Source organism: Protopterus annectens, chromosome 2.part1 (genome assembly GCF_019279795.1).
Source record: "Protopterus annectens isolate FY-2018-M chromosome 2.part1, PAN1.0, whole genome shotgun sequence".
Classification (NCBI taxonomy): Eukaryota; Metazoa; Chordata; order Ceratodontiformes; family Protopteridae; genus Protopterus; species Protopterus annectens.
This window is the reverse complement of record NC_056729.1, coordinates 1,927,438,232-1,927,458,394: the sequence shown is the minus strand read 5'-3', so window position 1 is coordinate 1,927,458,394 and position 20,163 is coordinate 1,927,438,232. Positions and strand designations below refer to the sequence as shown.

Here is a 20,163-nt window from a genome sequence, read left to right as displayed (position 1 = left end):
GTCAATGGTAGAGACTTATGTAGTATGTCCGCAGTTTTTGCCTCATATATGTGGTCAGTGTCCCATGACATTGTGGTCATCCGGCATTTCATTGGCAAACACAGTCCACAGTGGTGCAGTGGTAGCGTTGTTGCCTCACAGCAAGAGGTTCTGCAGTTCGATTCTCAGCTGGAGTGCGGGGAGTGCCTTCTGTGTGGAGTCTGCATGTCCTCATCGTGGTTGGGTGGGTGTTCAAAAGACATGCGTAAAGGGGCGTGTCTTCATTGAAGGTTGAACGGTGAGCTGGCACTTTGGCGTTCGTCAAAATCTATTACCAAGCATTAGTGGACCGGAGTTCTGCTGTGGCAACCCCTAACTGGGAAAAGCCAAAAGACAACAACAGCAATAACATGGGTTGAGGTCAGTAATAAAAGACACATATTCGAGTGTCAGATGTCATAACCATGAATATAAAACAGATGCTATGAGAAATATCTGTGTGGCCTGGTGGGTTAGTGCAGTGAGCAATAGGTGATAACAGCCTGGGTTTGAAACATGGCAAAGGTGTTTTTTTGTACATGTGTCTGAGAATGTAATAAACACTTAATCATTAAAGCTTATTTAAGCTTAGCTAAGCGAAGTGGCACTGCATTCCACTCCCTGCAAATCGGCACTAAAAAATGTAAAGAATAGAAAAGGGGGGTGATAGGAAGGTGGTGAAATGGGGACAAACAGGGGGAAAAACATACTGAAAGGCAGCTACAGATGTGTGGGGAAGGTGTAGGAAAGAATCATAACTATCCATAGCTTGTACAGCAACTGCTGTGCATTTTGACAGATTTTGTAAATGAATTTGGACTCTCAACCCCCAGAGAGAGAGGGGCGAGGACAACACAACTATGTTGTCAAGCCAAATAGACCAAATTAGTGGTGTCCAGTGGACACGTGTGTGAAATGGACAGCTATGTACGGGGCAATATTTTTTTTGGGACAGCTGCCATTTTTTATTTTTTTAAAGGTGAGAGTGGAATGTAGGGGAAGGGACATAGGTACATATGGGGAGATAAGTTGGGTAGGAGAGGATGCTTCTGCAGACAGACAAGACAGCAGACAGGGTAGTGTGTGACACAAGAGGGGGTAAACACCTTGGATGGGGAGGGTTTGTGGAATTCAAGTCCCACGTGTCTCCAGACAGCAGCAGTGTGACTCATATCCCCACCCATGGGACTGTTGGCACTGCTACTTCACTGACCCAAGGGTGGCTGTGCTGGAAGTTGGATGCCAGGGTAAGCCTGCCCCACCAGGTCAGCCAGCATCCTCTCAATATGATGTTGTTGGTGTTCATAGCTCCGGTGAACAATCCTGCACACCATGACAGGCAGTTAGTCCTGGGTGACTGCAGCCCCTCCGCCACCACTCCCAGGGGGAGGCCGGGCCCCTTCCCCTGAGGCAGTTCCACCCGATGCTGAAGGTGGTGCAGGGGCACTGGAGGGGGCACCACTGGCCTGGGTCCCAGATGTTCTAGGTCCCATGGACAGTTGAGGCAAGGTAGGCAGATCACCCAGAACCGGCCTACCCTGACATGCTGTGGTAATGGAGGTAAAGCAGTAAGTATAGGTTAGTTATGAAAAAACATAGTTAATGATAACAGCATGCCAGAACATTGGAAATAATGCAATTACATATCAATGCATATTATGTGAAACACAACAATAAATAACAGAACAGTCATTTGAGATTAATAGAACTTATTGGTGGGATAGATTTCTGTCCCAAATACTCCCCCATGTATGGAATAGACTCCCTCTCCATGTCAAGCATAGTACCTGTCTAGCCCTCTTTAAGAGGAATCTAGATGAATGGATGAGAAACAGAAAATACACTCCTAGGATCCCACCTGTGTCCCTGCTGGACAGGGGAAACAGGTACTGACTTTGTGGGAACATGGGCAAAATTCTTGGCTAGGCTTATAAGGGCCTCCAGACCAATAGCCAAGTATAGTCTTATGAACCTATGTTAACAGCATACCAGTAACAGTTACAGCATAAGGTCAACAAAATAGGTAATTTAACAAGATATGTTAATATTTAACCATTATAATACATAAGTATATATATATATATATATATATATATATATATATATATATATATATATATATATATATATATATATATATATATATATATATATCAATAATAAAGCACATGACCCAACAAACAGTTAATGTAACAACATATGTTAATAGTAAACCATAACCAATGAATAACAATAATAAATAAATGAAGATAGGGGGTGGGTGAAAGAGAGAGAAACAGGGCATTAGTACCATTGTAGGATATTTAATTGAGAACAATACTACTATCTACTCTATGGGTCTGTATTTTCTTTATGTGTACAGTGACTACAAGTCCCCTATAGCTGATATAGCACATACATACCTATCAAAGTATTTGCATGGGACACTATGGGCCAAGCAGTAACAACTGCGGATATGCAACTACACAGAACATTTGTACATAAGGTGGAACTATATAATTACCAATACTTTAATGCAATTTCTGGTATTAACCAAAAAATAGAGTCAGTCCAGAGAATAAACTAATAATCCAAAAACCGGACAAACGAAAGGTTCCACACAGTTGCTGGTGAAGTTTAATTAACGCCACGAACGTGAAAAATGCATGCGTTTTCATCAGAGTATCCCTCAGATTTCTTCAGAACAAACACTGAAACTCCATCCTGATTAATATAAATACACACATCAATTAATCAATCAAGTTAATCCTCAAAGCATTAAAGGCACAAGACCAAATACACATCTATAAATATTATCAGAGAATAATAAAAATATATATGAATAAAACTGATAAACTGTGGACGTAAATAATAGATATATACCCAGAATGACATGATGTCAGTAAGTGTAATGTAAATAATGATCTATACAAGCATACTTTAACATGTCCAAATGCCAACTGTTCTTTTTTTGTATTGGAAACTGTCCCCAAAGAATTGAGGGGAGGGCCCTGGGAACACAGGTTGGAATATAGAGAAACTTTTTGGCAGATCTTTTTGGAATCTAATAAAATGCCTGGTCTTAATGATCATATTTCACTGGCACCTTTGCTTAAATTGAGGGCAGCAAAATTATAAAAATAAATTATATACATGATATTTATGACTAAATGTATTTGATATATATTCTTATACATTTTTATATATATTTTTTTATTTATACATTTTTTATATGTTTTTTAACATACTAAAACTTTTTAAATATGTTATGTACACTTTTTACACGTATTGGACATTTGATAATGTAGAACTTTTTGAAAGTTTTTAACTAAGTATTTTCTATGCAGGTTTAACATTTTTATATAATCACAAAATGATTTTATGCAAGTTCATTAATTTATTCTGGGTATATATCTATTTACGTCCACAGTTTATTATAATTTATAAATTTAGTAAAATGATGTTGCACAAACTGTGTGTAATTTTTGTGTGTTGTGTGACAGTAGAGTTAAGAATGAAATTAATAAAAGGTATCATCAGAAAGTCGCTAGCGCTCTTTTGTTTATATTTGCAGCATGTAGTAATGTTTCCATGATTGCTATGTTATATATAGTAATAGTGACATTAGGGACCAAAATAATACTTTGAAATGAGGTGAGACATATAATTGAAGAATATGTACTTATTAGGATCACTGAAGTCTTGTCTTAATATATATATTATTTGTATAATTATTTATGTGACAAAATGGTGAGTGGTACTTTTAATTACGTCTAACTCTTTGTGACCAAGGAAAGTGACAACTATGCAATATGTGTGTGTGTGTGTGTGTGTGTGTGTGTGTGTGTGTGTGTGTGTGTGTGTGTGTGTGTGTGTGTGTGTGTGTGTGTGTGTGTGTGTGTGTGTGTGTGTGTAAGTGTATGTATATATATATATATATATATATATATATATATACACATAGGCACACATATACACGCACACATTTACACATATTGATATATATATATATATATATATATATATATATATATATATATATATATATATATATACATATGTGTGTGTGTATTATATATCTAGATCTTCTTCTTTCGGCTTTTCCCCGTTAGGGGTCACCACAGCAGATCACCTGTCCACTCATGATTGGCAGTGGAGTTTTACGGTGTTGAGTGGCCAGCCCGGCGCCCAACCTTCAACTGAAGGCACACACATGCACACACTCACACCTAGGGCCAATTTGGAGTGTCCAATCCACCTACAGCATGTCTTTGGGATGTGGGAGGAAACCGGAGCACCTGGAGCAAACCCACACGACCACATCTATATATTATTATTAGGTCTGGTTATGTATGAAAATAAAGTCACCATGATGTCTCTTGTGCTAGTGCACTAGGTCTTCCAGTGGTATAGCCTTCTTGGTAACGTGTCTGTTCTCCAGTTATCTGCTCATTCTGCTTGACTGCTCTGGATCTCCCTGTCTTCTGACTGGGGGTGATCCAAACCCTGCTTCGTATATATCTTTTACCGGCAGCAGTTATAGTCTGAATTCCCTTTAAAGCAGTATGTATTACATATGAACAAGTTATACAGAAAATACTAACTCCATGCATCACTATGACTCTTCAGGCATTCTACATTACAATATGTATCTACACACACGCACACACACATGCACACACATGTACATACACACACACACACACACACACACACACACACACACACACACACACACACACACACACACACACACACACACACACACACACACACACACACACACACACACACATATCAGTTTATTAATATTTGTTACTAGATCATGGAAGAGCTTTCATATATTTATACATAGATTCAATATAGTTGTTTGTGAAAGTTTAGCAAAAAATATAATTGAGTTTGACTGCATTATAATATATTTTAGTAACTATGTAAAGACTATGATGCACTGACAGTTATCACTGTAAATAATATGTCTTTCAAACAATATTGCTATTTGTACAGTTATAATGGCTTTTATTATTCATAGAACATTTACATTTGTTTATTTTGTGCTTTTTTAGTTGATTTTTCAGAAACTGCTCTGGGAAGCAAGGATATGTGTAGGCTGCCAGAGGTGAGACATTCCATACCACATAGGTGCTAATGAGTTAACTATAAACAGCATTAGCCCATATTCATTTTAAATACTTTCATTGATCACAGAGTATCCTAAATCTAAGTTAAAGTTCTAATCTGCATTATGCCATATGCCCTTTTACACATATAAAAAGAAACCAATACTAACTTTAATTTTGCACACACACACACACACACACACACACACACACACACACACACACACACACACACACACACACACACACACACACACACACACGAGTCTACTTCATAATGTTTACTTACCATTTCAGCAATGTTTAAGGCAGTGAGACGACAATGTTGCATGTTTACAAACACAAACTCCCAGAATGTCGTATTTCCTCTCCAGTAAAGTAACCAGTTGACCATCAACAATAACATTACAAACCAAAGCAAATTACACCCACTGAAGTGGGGAGCTTTGCCCCCCAAACCCCCACTGGGAGGGCTTTGCCCGCCAACGTACCCACCTAAATATACCAACTCCAAGATTGCACTACAGTGGAGAAAGGTTAAAGTCAACTATGGTGGCCAAGTGGTTACATTCCTGGAGAGGAAATAGAATGTTCCAGGAGTTTGTGATTATAAATATGCGACATTGTCATCTGGCTATTTTGAACATCAATGAAATGGTAAGTCGATGTTATAAAGGGGATCTGCATATATATATATATATATATATATATATATGTGTGTGTGTGTGTGTGTGTGTGTGTGTGTGTGTGTGTGTGTGTGTGTGTGTGTGTGTGTGTGCATGTGTGTGTTTGTTTGTGTCATTCATATTGTTGAACTTTCAGGTGCTTGATTGGAGACAGGCAGTCTGGCAGCTGACACAAAGGAATAAAGGCAGACAATCTGGCAGGTGGCACAAAGGAATAAAGAGCTGCTAGTGAACGTTTTCTTGTGGTCCAGTAGTTTAAAGTTTGATTCCTTCTGCCGTCATTGCCTAAATGTGAGTATGAGCAAGTCACTTACAACACCCATTGCTTCTGGGATGAGCATGAATTAGACCCATGTAGATCAGTGTGCTTCCCCTGTCAATAAAAACAAATGAAATAAGTTTGCCCTTTGCCCACTCTAGTATGATCTCAAAGTTGGTAAATATAAGCAGCATGGGTTGTGGGGCGTACGGGGGCTGCCACCCTCCAAAAACAATGTTTCATGTATTTATTGTGCTTTGTTTTTTTTCAAGTGATAGAGTTTTGATTATTTTTTTATTATTCTGTAGTTAAATATATATATATATATATATATATATATATATATATATATATATATATATCGAGAGAGAGAGAGAGAGAGAGAGACAACAGAACCTAGTACTGAAGAAATGTACTTTTTTTATATAAATATTTTCCTTATGGAAGAACAAACCAAGAAAATGGGAAAACTAGTTTTACATGAATAGTCTTATTATGTAACTTACTAAAATAGACTGGTGTCATAAATAGTAATGTAAGATCCATTTTAACAATTAACTTGTATTTTTATTAAAACAAGAAAAAAGGATTCAGGCCGATATTGCTTGTTTAACCCATGTTTTATTAAGTAAAAACTAGAGATGACCACTTTCATCCTTGGCAGATCTAAGTTATACATATAAGAAACAAGTAATAGATTTGTGGGTGCAATACCTTTGGTTGTAGCACACATTCATTGTGTGCTGCTTTTCTTTTTGTGGCAATTTTTGTTGTTGATTCAAGTGGTTCCCAATATTACAGTCAAACTGCAGCAGTTCAAATATAATATACTGTTAGGAACTGTTAAGTTAGTATATTTAATTTTCTGAGGTGTAGGGCCAGAAACCCCATATCATGGGGTGTGAAGGGTGAACAACATAAATGGCACATACGCACACATACATACTCACACTTATGCACATATTTACTGTAATAACTGTCAGTGCATTCCATAATTATTATAATATATTATAATGCACTCAAACTCAGAATTATATTTTTTGCAAAACTTTCACAACTCGTCATATCTTGGACACTGTACAACCTAGACATTTATTGTTAGAAGACTTTTGCTACCCTGAAATAATCTTTTATATGACAGCAAGAAATTCATTTCTGGGTGCATATCTATTGAGATAGTTACAAAAAATATGAAAACGTGCTTAATTGTATAATTAGCAATTATCAACATCTAGGATTTCACCGGATGCCATCCAATAGTTTGTAAGTCACTTATTTCTTGAAGTATTATGTACATTTGAAAATCTTGCTTATTTTGTTCATAGGTTAGTACTAGGCTAACTGGCCTTACAAGACATTTTAAGCCTAGCCAATTATCCCCTGTGAGATTCAAACCCTGTACCTTGCGCTTGTAAGGCAAACACCTTAACCATTAGGCCACCCTCCCAATTGTCAAACAACTTGTAATATCTCCAGATCACTGTTTTATAAATGCATACTATAAATGAATTATCTTTTTGTCGTGGCATTTCATGCTATAACTGCAATACTATATAGGTCTCTCAGTTACAAAAAATATGACTGTAAAATGAACATTTGATTAACAACTATCAAACAGTGATTAATTTCTCTACTACAGGACATCATAGATTAACACTCTTAGTGTCATTTTGCTAATAACTCCTTGCCCTTCCTAATACTGCCTGTTATTATCTGGTAAGTCACTTAGTTAAAGAAGCCAGACCTAAAAGAGACCTTGATGCCATAAGGAACTCTGGGTGTTGAATGAAAGTGTACAGTCTAGGTGCCATTGGCTTAAATGAGTAGGCTGTAAGTGAAAATGAATTTGAATGTAAAACAACATTAATTCTAGTAGATATATTTAAGTAGCAGTGTGTTGTGGGCATGAACACATATGTTTCAGTACTATAAAATTACTGATGTACAGTGCTTCTGGGGATATGAGTGTGGAAGGGGAGCAAATTGGGCTACATGTGTTATTCCTACAAGAGTCAATCACTTTGCACATGTACTAGTAACAGTGGTAGTGAAGGTGAGCAGAAAATAAACAAAATAGAAGTAATTTTAGTTTAATGATTAATTTATCTGTGCAAAGAAAGAACTGAATATCAGCAGGGGTATTATGCTTACAAATCTTGTATGATTTTAAAGATATAGACTGCAAGGGCATAAACGTGAGCGTATAGTGGGAGGATAATTTATCTGAGCCACAGAGGAAAAGGCTGCTACAAAAAAAATGCTCAAATAAAGCCTGTGTAAAAATACATATGTAACATAATGTCCAGAATACCTAATACAAGGCTACACATTTCTGGACTCTACCATGTCAGTGGTTGATGGATACGTTCACTTTGATCTGCTTTAAGAAATCTTTAAAGTCATATCAGTTTGGCTTAACTTTCAGTGATAAGCCATATTATCAGTAACTATTTATGTCCAAAACTGCATTTTGTTTCATTGTGTTATTTTAGATTTTTTATATGTTTCATTGTTCTGTTTTTGAAAAAAATGCTTTGCCAGTATACAATTTAATGAAGCTAAATTCAAATTTCAACATGCCAAGTCTGATACTTACTTGTCTTCTATTAACAGCAGGATCTTTATATTTATGCTTGAATTATATTGTGTAATCTAATTTATCCAAAAGGAGTACCCTTACCAATTATTATACTTTCTGATTGTGAAATGTGTCTGTGTGGTGAAATACAGTAAACCAAACATTTTAATTCTTGAAGACCATAATGAAGAGTAGCAAATAGAAGGATGCATGAACATAAGCCACAAAACATAGCAACATTCATCAAACAGGGCTATGTGTACTTCATTCTGCAAGCAGTTCTCACTTTTCTCTCTATCTTTACCAAAAGAAGTTTCTGAAATCAACTCTACAACCATGTATATCAGCAAATTATCCCAGCCCATGCACAGGTACACTACACTTAAAAACTAAAAAAGACCACTTGACCAGAGCAAGTAAAGTTAACCGATTTCATTCTTTTTTATTTAGAACTTCTTCAGAACAAATAATAGAATATACCCACTTCTTTATATATCACTCTATAGCATAAAAATATATATATATATATATATATATATATATATATATATATATATATATATATATATATATATATATGTGTGTGTGTGTGTGTATATATATATATATATATATATATATATATATATATATATATATATATATATATATATATATACATCAATGACAAAATATCTGTCCGATGTTATTTAAGATATGTTAATTTTTAGGGACACACACTGAATTATTGATGTATACATATACATTTAAAAAAAACTTTTTTATGCTATGGAGTGATTTTTTTTACAGTCATTCCGCCGTGGCGACCCCTAACCGGGAATAGCTGAAAGAAGAAGAAGAATTATGATCAGTTCTTAAAACCAGATGTGATGTCATAATGGGATATATAAAGAAGAGGGTGTATTCTGTTATTTGTTCTAAAGAAGTTCTGAATGAAAGAGCTTAACTTTACTTGCTCTGGTCGAGTGGTCCTTTTTAGTTTTTTACTGCATTTTTAGTGTTTACTGCTTAGTTTTTTCTGCACTGCACTTACATGTTCAACAGTATATCAGACTACAGAAGATGGCCTTTTATAGAACACTGCATCTCAGGTTATACAATATAGGGAAAGGTATAACTCAAACATATGTTTGTTTTGTTTAAGTCTCTTATATTTCAAAGTTTAATGTCAGTATAAGCAGTTCACGTAGGGTTCTCTGTCTGCCTCTTGCCCAAATGTGACCCTTTCTTATTGTAGTTGAGATACCACCATTGGCACTGGGCAGTAGCAAGCAGCCTGTAATGGTTAGTTGGACTACAGGCAACAGAATACTAAATTAATCCCTGCAGTACTGGCTCTGCAGGTCATGAGCTCTGACATGAGTACAAACAAAAAAAATAGGTTGAAGTACCAGTTGCACTTGGTGTTAAAGGTTTGGTAGCAGATCGAACAGTTTGGCTTTATTTTTTTTTTTGCTTGTGTTCATTTATTGTCACTTGAAGGGGTTTATAACATCATCAGCTCTGTACATTCAAAACACATGCAAAGTATTATGAATCAAGTTGGCAATGCTCCATACAAGCAGTCTTACAAACAACTATTAAAAATATCTGGAATATGATCAAATGCTTGTCACCCTGTTTCTAAAACACTCCCTAGGATTTAGTAATCTTCCGTGTAAGACTACATTAGTCTTACATGGAAATGCCAGTCTAAGACTATGATGGCAGCGCACCATGCATATTAATGAGGGAGCGCTGCCTCAACTCTAAAGCTTACACGGAGCGTTTTCATTTCCGATATAGCTGCCCGTATTTGCATGTGTTTGCGCGGGTTTGCCCATTGCTTAGCTACAGTTAGCAGTTTAGACATCAAAGAGGATAATAAGAAAAATATATGCAAATTAAGCAAAATAGCGATAGCATAGTGGTTAGAGCCTTTGTACAAAGAGGAGGCATTCCCTGTTCGAGTCCCACCACTACACGTTCCATTTTCTGTTGGAAATCTCTATACAAAATTATTTCCTGACATGTATTATTTAAAGTTTTGTAAAAAGCATTGAAATATTATATGTAGTAGTGAATGATATATATATATATCTATCTATATATATATATATATATATATATGTATATATATATATATATATATAGGAAGGTGAAATGGTTATGCATACTGATGCATGAGTAACTTATTTTAAGCAATGTAAAGCACTGCTAAGCATATTTTACCAGTATTGAGCATATTTATATTTAATTGCTCGTAGCTGAGCACTGTGTTAACTAGCACAATGACTTTGCGCTAAGCTGCGCATCGTGCCAACTAGTGCAACCAGAACATGTTTGTGTGTAGCTGCACACTGCACTAACCAGCACATCGGGCAACATCAGGCAACGTTAAGCAATGCTGAACAAAGTCGGGAAAAGTTGAACAAAGTCAACTAAACATAGTTTCATTGTTTCATAGTTTCATAGTATAGTACTAGGCTATCTGTTCTGGGGCATTTGTAAGACTAGCCATAGTGATGAGGCTTTTGCCACCCCATGAAATGGTACAAAAATGTACAGAATAAATCTAGAATACTGTGCCTCTGTCTAGTACTGACACAGTGAAGGTCCCCTTATATAATAGAATTAGTTTACTGTGCCCCTGTCTAGCAGTGACAGAGATGTGACCCCTGGGGTAAACTTACGATCTCCCATCCACTCATCAAGATTTCACTTGAAGAGAGTCAGTGAGGGGCTCTGCCTTATACGAACTGGGATCCTGTTCCAAAGCATGGGAAGCCTCTGGGTTATGAATCTATCCCTCCAGCATGTCCTATTCATACTTGTGCCGAGGTTTAAGTCTTTAGCTCTCGTGGTCCTGATGGATTTGGATTTTTTGAGGTGGAGCATGTCCATCAGATCCTGATTGGACATGGCCTTGTACGTCAGGCAGAGATCACCTCTGAGCAGGCGGTATGCTACTGAATAGACTAAATGGCTATACTTCCTTTACTGTACCTTAACCATTCAGGTCTGGCCAGTAGGAAAATAAAAAGCAGTGACAGGGCTCGAACTCGGGATACTGTGCACTACAGTCACAGAACATAACCACTAAGCCATGACAGCATTTCATAACCATGCCCTTTAAACAGACACATATCTATCAAAGGAATATTAAACATTGCTAACATCAGCTAAGCAGATGTGCCTACAGCTGAGTGTTTTCAAAACTGTCCAATCACAAATAAGTGCGGGAAATGAGGCATATTTAAGCTCCACAGGCGGGAATACCTGCCATAACTGGTTGTAGCTCCCTTCTGCAGTCAGCTTGGCTGGTGTTGGAGAAGGGACTCGATTTCGAGCGCAACATTGGGGCATTGAGGAGACCAAAGTAATGGTTTGGCTCCTTGTCCACAATCATGAGGAAAGACTCCTGTGGGGCCAGTACCAGGGCACCCAATACAAAATGGAGGCCTGGAACTGTCTAGCTTGTGATCTCACCAGTGCCACTGGTGTTCCTCGGACTGGTGAGCAGGTCAGGTACCATTACTCTGACCTAAAGCAACGTAAGGAGGATCAACTGGACCAGTGGATCCAGGAGGCCTGTGGGATGGCAAATGCCCCAGTACTGAGTAAGTAGCCATTGTATTAAGTAGTTAAGAATTGCTATGCTCGTCTATACTATGGATAGGTATGTCTCAATATCACTACATTTACTTCACAGCTGCAGGTGTCTGGGCTATGAATCAGCAAGCCCATGAAGGTAGGCTGCAAAGGATGCATCACCAGGCAGGTTAGTAATTATTCTGCATGTACTGCTATATAAAATAAATGAGAGAGCCTTCAAAAAGTATTTTAACTCAATAAATAAAGGTATAATAACTCTTTAATAATTGTTCTGCATGTACTGTTATATAAAATAAATGAGAGAGCCTTCAAAAAAGTGTTTTAATCCAATAAATAAAGCTGTAATAATTCTTTAATAAAAGTATAATTCATGGAGTGCATCTATGTGATTTTCTTTGATATGTTGTTGCACTGTTGCATTTTAGAAATAGTACTGTTGTATTAAGCAGTGTTAACCCACACTTGGGTAGGCCATATAAAGTGGATGAAGGGAGTGCCAGTAGCTTGTATGCATATTTACAACCCTCAACTGTTGGTTCATGCCCAACATGTACAGGTTAATCTGGCTCATGAGTAGCTTGGTATTGTGTTCCCCAGAAATATCAGTGTGCTGCCAGAAATGTAGGGAGATGTTCACATATAACTGATAATTTCACCTGAACATATGTAGATAATTATATGAAAGTAGAGCTGTCAGTGTACCATCTCAGCAGTAGTGTGTGTGAGCAACTCTCAAAATATGTAGCAATAACATCTGCATCCTGGACAGTTTGTATGTCAGATACAGCTCATGTATATAATGATCTAGCAAAATCCATTTGCACAATAGAAGGACATTGGGTAGTGTAATAATACACGTAAGGGACATATAACTGCAGTTAAAAGGAATGTAGTGTAAACTAGAAGGATATATAAGTTGTTAATTGAGCTATATTTTTCCACCCAACTGTATGTGCATAAAAATGCAATTACACACCTCAGTGGGTATGACTAATCTCAAAACATTTGTTGGGACATATGTCCTATTGGTTTATAAATATTTGCATTTATTTATATGCATGTGCCCTGTTCAAATACCACAATATTGGTAGCCTGTTGTCATCAATTAAACCTGCATGCTGTTGTAATGTCCACTATTGTTCTATATATGCATGTGTTATGCTTGCCTTTCAACTGTTGAAACTCTGGTGTGTTGGGTTAATGGGAATACTTCTGCATGCTGTTATAACTAACTGGGAATGCTGCTGACAGTTACTAACCTATATCTTTATTAAATTGTCCAAAACATAGTTCGTATGGGAAGGCAGGTCCCAGCGGACCCACTTGTCCCACCTCAGTTGGCCATGGCACCTGGCACCCGCAGGTCCGGTGCCCAGCCTGGGACCTCCTCCTCCATTGGCCCTGTGCCACCTTCAGGTTGAAGCACTACAGGGGATGGGGCTCACCCCCCCATGCAAACGTGGACAGAGCAGGGCCACCTATCACCCTTTGAATGGTCCAGGCTGTGGTGCATAGAGAGATTGAGCATTTTGTTGCAGAACCTCTATGCCAGCGTGAGGCATGAGTAGCACAACTCCTGGGTCAGCCTGCCCCTCCTACACAGCCCCCAGGACAGCCACCCTCTAGGCTGTGAAGGTGCAGTGGTGACTGCCCATGGGTGGGGATCTCAGTTCCACTGTTTCTATCTGTGGGCTCATGGGCATGCAATTTCCAAACATCCCTCCCCGTCAGTGGTGTTCACCCACCACATGTGTCATATTCTGCCCCTGTATGCATCTTGTTTGTCTTGTCTGTTTACCTCCCCAACCTACCTCCTCAAATATACCTACTTCCCCTACCCCACATTCCACTCTCACCTGAATAAAAAAAGAGGCAATCTGCTCCCAAAAAAATAATTACGCCTCATACATAGCTGCCCACTTTGCACACATCCCCTGGACACATAAAATGTAATTTAATTGGCATTACAACATACTTTGTTGTCCTCACCCCTCTCTCAGGGGTTGAAGGTTTCATATGTACCTCCAAATTTATTCCATATGCACAGCTGTTGCTGTTAAAGAAATGGGCAGCTATGGACCTTCCCTACACCTGTCCTGCACAACCTGAGCTATTTTCCCTACTGTCTTTCCCTCTTTGTGCCCCTTTTTCACCAGTTTCTTATCTCCCCATTTTTCTTTTCTTTCAAAGAAATAAGCGCGGGGTTAGTGGGAGTAAGCACTATTAAGCAGTAGTTAGCGGGTTTGCATGAGTTTGTACTTGTTTGCACTTAGCTAAGCATTGCTAAGCATTGCGCAAACCTGCGCAAACCCAAGCAAACCCGCTTACAACTGCTTAAATGTGCTTTAGTCACTCTGTATGTCAGGGCCCTTGTTCTGCTTAGTAGCAAAATAAAACACCTTTGTCAGTCTCTAACCCCAGAGCTTGTACACACTACATTACATGAATTACCACTAAGCCATGGTAGATATACAACATGTTGGTGCTGAAATAAATATATCATGCATCAGAATTAGTGAATGTAAAGGAAAAATAAGAATGGCATACCACACAACTTGTTCTGTGGATCTTTACCAACAGTTGTTGTGGGATTACATTACATGACTGTGATAAGAGAAGCAGCCATTCTAGCAGGAAATAATGTTACACCATCATTTTACAACCCCCACACAGTATCATAGCAGGACAAACACTGGCATATCTGTTTAGGACAGAAGCCATACCTCCCAAATGTCCCCAATTTTCAGGGATGTTCCTGATTTTGAAACAAAATTTAGCTCTGTCCCTCTGTATCCCTCCAAAAACTACTGACTTTGGCCAGAAAGGTGGTGAATTACACGTAATGAGTAATGACAATAAGTAAGAGTTATACACTTCTTTTACTTCAGAAAAGGTGTATTAATCCATATGATCTGGTTCTCTCAAAGTCTCAACTTAATGGCACTAATATTTTAAAGGTGTCCCTGACTTTTTCTCTACTTTTCCCTGAATCTGTTCAAATATGTACCTGAGTGTTTGAGAGGTCTGGCAGAGGCAGAAACACAGAAGCATATCAGCCTTTCTGCTGTTACACACTGTACAAATAGCTTTGGAAGGAGTTCTGGAAGCATACCCTTATGTAGAATACAACACTGAAATACAAAAGGATGTAGCCATGTACTGGTAGCAACCAACTGTAACAATGCCATTGCTCTAGTGCTAAAAAGACCTGTGTGGTGCACAGACAAAGAATAACAGGCTAATCTCTGGCTACCATGTGGATAGATCCACAGTTGGGAGTTATGCAGACAGACTACTTGCCTTGATAAACTAACATGTACACAGCAACCCTGTAAGTCCAGCAAGATAAAATTCACACAATAATACCTACACTCTCTGTACGTCTGCACCCCTACCCAAATGTAGAATATACCTGTGTGTGCAGGGTCTACCAAGGATGTAGGTAAGCATACTCACAGTACTGAAATGTGTCCAGTTTTCTTGAGCAGCTTGTGCTAATGTTAACACTAAAAAGCACAAACTGTTTAGAACTGAGTAAATGAATATTCACAGTATAGCAGTTCACAAACAATTCTTGTGCCAAAGGAATACATCTCAATAACTAGATTTGTATGGCAGTTAATTGTAAAATTTGAAAAGACAGTACATCCTCCCATATATCTTGGGTTAGCATTTTGAGGGGTGAGTGCATTTCTACACTGACAAGTGTGTACTGGAAGCAGCAACATTTAGGTCTGAGTACAAATTGTAAATCACTGGCTCCACCCCTGGTTCTGATATAAGAACTATACCATCCTTCTGTCTTAAACAATGATGTCCACAGCAAACAAGGATGATCTCCATCTTGAAAAGCTGAAAGGGCCATGCCTACCTGAGTTAGCAATTTATAGTACTGGGTTGCTATGACAGTGATTACTGCAATTACTACACAGCAGGCTGCATGCAATTAGCACATGGTGGTCACTAATTGGTGCAGAGGCCATCACATGCTCATGTGCAAATACCTACAAAAGCAGGCTGCAATCTCTGCCAACAAACTCAATCACTCTATTGCAGAGACTGACAGAGAGAGAGAGAGAGAGCGAGTCAGAGAAAAGGAAAAAGAAAAAGAAATAATACCAAATCATACAAAGGAAAGGTATGTGACACATATGTATTTATTGGCATGTAGTAGATGTTTTTGAAGAGTAGCCTACATAATGTGAACCATTCATATGTGGCAGCAGTACTTATCTATGCACAGATGTCCTGCTTAACTACTGCTATGGACAATACAGTGTGTACCTATGGGCAGTGGGACATACCTGTGAAATGTGTAGCTCAGCATTTAATGTCAAAGATCTGATTCATGTTATCTGTGTTCTGTACAGTAGTGTGGCCAATGACTGTTGGGGGGATTAGCACTGCCATTATATAAACATGGGTGTGACAGAGCAACACATGCATGATAGTCATATTAAAGTGTAGCTTAGCATTGGCAACTGCTGTAGCAGTCTAGTATGCTTATCTAGCATTTGTAGCTATATATACCCCCTCTAATGTTAGTGTGTGTTCACATGTGACACCTGTTTGTGTTGCAGCAAGGCCCAACAGTTCAGCTGTGAGGTCCAGGGACTTACAACAGTGTGGACCTTGTGTGTGTATGCCACACACATATGGAGAAATATATATGTGTCATATATATTCACATCTGTATATGTGCATAGAGCAGGGACATATTGCAACTGTTTGTGAAGGGTGGAGATATATATGTTGGTGAAGGTTAGTATGCGCATATTTGTATGTAGGTTTTAGTGTGTGATAAACAAGACAGCATACAGTGCTGGTATATGACATGTGGTGGTTAAACACTGTGGGTGGTTTGTTCAGTTTGCAATGTTGAAGCCAGTGAGGCCTGCTAAAGCTACCTGGGCTGTGAACGCCTTCAATGCATTTATCCCAAGATTGTGCAATTTAATTACATTACTGTACACCTCACATCCTTTGTATAATTGATATTCTCACTATGAAAGGTGAAGTGTATATGTGCCTACATATATATATATATATATATATATATATGTGTATATATATATATATATATATATATATATATATATATATACATATATATATATATATATATATATATATATATATATATATATATATATATATATATATATAGATAGGTTCATGGGTTCATAGGTTCATACTAGGCTATCTGCCCTAGGGCATTTATAAGCCTAGCCAGAATGTCTTTGGCTTTCGCCACCAATTTTAAATTTATTTTGCTATGGCCTTTTTGAGGTTAGTATACTGTGCCTCTGTCTAACAGTGACACAGAAGTGATACCAGGGTAAACCTATGATCTCCCATCCACTCATCAAGATTCCTCTTGAAGAGAGTCAATGAGGACTCTGCCTAACCTGGACTGGGATTTTATTCCAGAGTGAAGGGAGCCTCTGAGTTATGAATCTGTCCCTCCAGCATGTCCTATTTATTTCAGTGCTGAGGTTCAAGTCTCTCGAGCATAGCTCGATGGGATTTGGATTTTCTGAGGTGCAGCATGTCCATTAATTCGGGTTGACATGGCTTTATATGTCAGGCACAGATCGCCTCTGAACAGGCGGTATGCCACTGAGTAGAGCTGGAGTTTCTTTAACCGGGCAGCATATGGCATCTGTTTGAGCCCTTTGATCCTCTTGGTGAGGTACTTTTGGGGTCTTTCCAGTTGCTGCAGGTGTCTGGTAAGGTACATCCCAAAGGGGCATTGTACTCAATTATGGGCCTGATGAGGGATGAGTAAAGAGGCACGATGACCTCCCTGATCTAGATGTGGATCCCTCCATGATTAGGTTGGCAGTTTATAATGTTTTTCTCACCACTTTGGCCAGTGGTTGTCAAATGAGAGATTGCTATCAACTTGGGTCCCCAGGTCCCTAATTACTTCTTCTGTACTTAATGGATTACCACCTATGTGGTAATTTGTGGGCACTTTGTTTTGCCAAAGGGATGACTATACACTTTTTGGCATTTAGCTTGAGGCCATGGCTCTGGCACCAGTTGTCTGTTTCTATGAGGCCCTTTTGGAGGATGCTTGTGTCAGCTGGAGAGTTGATTATGGTGCCCAGTTTGCAGTCATCTGCAAACTTGGTCAGCCACAGTCCTTCTGTGTTGGCCTGTACCTCCGGAAATATATACCGAACAAGAGAGGTCCCAGGACTGAGCATTGTGGGACACCACTTGTAACTGGTTTGGAGTCTGACATGGCTCCAGCAATTCTAACCATGTGGGTTCTGTCCTTGAGCCAGTTTGCAATCCATCTAGTGACATAGGGGTTTATATTTAAGCTGGTGAGCTTATCTATAATGCCCGAGTGGAGTATTGTATCGAAGGCTTTTGCGAGGTCCAGGTTGGCTGTGTGGACCACCTTCCCCTAGTCAATGGCCTTGGTGACTGTTTCAAAGAAATCAACCAGGTTTAAGAGGCAGGATCTGCCCTTAACATAGCCGAACTGGGTAGGATCCAGTGTCTGTAGGTCCCCAATATCTTTATTTATGAGGTCCATGATGATCCTTTCCATAGCTTTGCAGACCAAGCTAGTGAGGCTTATGGGGCGATAGTTTCCAGAATCCGTTGAGGCACCACCTTTATGGAGAGGGACCACTGTTGCTGTATGCCACTCTTTGGGCACATATCCTGTAGTAAGGCTGAGATTGAACAGTAGTTTTATGTTTGGGTTTAGCTCTTCTTGGAGTTCATGTAGGATGCAGCCTGGGACACCGTCTTGTCCCATTGATGCTGTGTTTTTTGCTTTTGAGATGGTGGCTCTTACCTGAGCATCTGAGATCTCAGGGGAGCAGCACTCTGCTGGGATAGATATTTGCCCTTTTGTTGGGGAGGGGGGGAGAAGTTTGCGCTGAACCTGTCAGCTAGGATGTTGGCAATGTCTGTGGGTTCGGTGTATTTTTGTCGTTTTAGACTAATTCTGAGCATATCTGGGAATTACCACCCAGGTTCCTAACATAACTAAAGAAAGCCTTGTGATTATCCTTAGTGTCTTGTGCAATTTTTCTCTCGAAGCTGGCCTTAGACAATTTTATGAGTGCCCGTAGTTTTTTGCTAATACTGATCAGTGATGCCTTCCCTTTTTGTGATTTTGCTCTATCATTTAGTAGCTTCCTCCTTCTATTGTATAGTTTGTTTATGGCTGGGGTCCACCAGACATGACATCTGCCTTTGGAGGATTGGGTCTTGGTTTTATTTGGGATGGCATGATCCATGCATTCCTGAAGGTGTTCATAGAATGAGTTTATAAAGGATTCTGCGGTCTGGGCCGTATTTAGTTATATATACTCATACACATCTACATCTACTTGTTGCAATACATTCTCTGTACTGTTAACTGACTGTGATGGTCAATGTGTTTGGGAATACATAAAAGATATGTATCTGTGGGATAGCTTAGAGGGAAACTGTTTATGTCATGGTTTTATGGGTCCTTGCTTTTATCCTAGCAAAGGCTGTGTATTCTGTTGCTAGGCAGAAAAAGTGCTATTGCATACAGTATGATTAAGTCCCTTGGTTTTAACTGGGGTGTGTCATTGGTGGCTAAAGCACTACATCTATGATTATTGATTGGTACTGATGTTGAATCCAAATCCTGTGTGTACTGTAGTACTAATTGAAGCTCTAGGCCTGTACAGCAAAGTATGGTGTATGTCCACATTGCTTGCATCCACTGTTTTGTGTGGTCCCTGTATTAATCACAGATTATATTTCTCAAGATTAAGGTTGTATAAGTACTGACACACAGTACTGTATAGTACACACTGAAAGCTTGTCTAGGTTGTCATACCTTTGTGTCCTGTAATTATGTCTGATGTGTGTGTGGGTATGTCTGTAACATGTCCTTTGACATATGTGTGGTAAAACATATAACTGCGT

General features: G+C 38.7%; 1 protein-coding gene across 1 annotated transcript in view; it reads left to right on the top strand.

Annotated features, from left to right (window-relative positions):
• The window catches only part of LOC122795070 (extracellular calcium-sensing receptor-like), a 191,687-nt gene that overhangs the window by 41,643 nt on the left and 129,881 nt on the right, over nt 1-20,163 (top strand). The window lies entirely within an intron of this gene.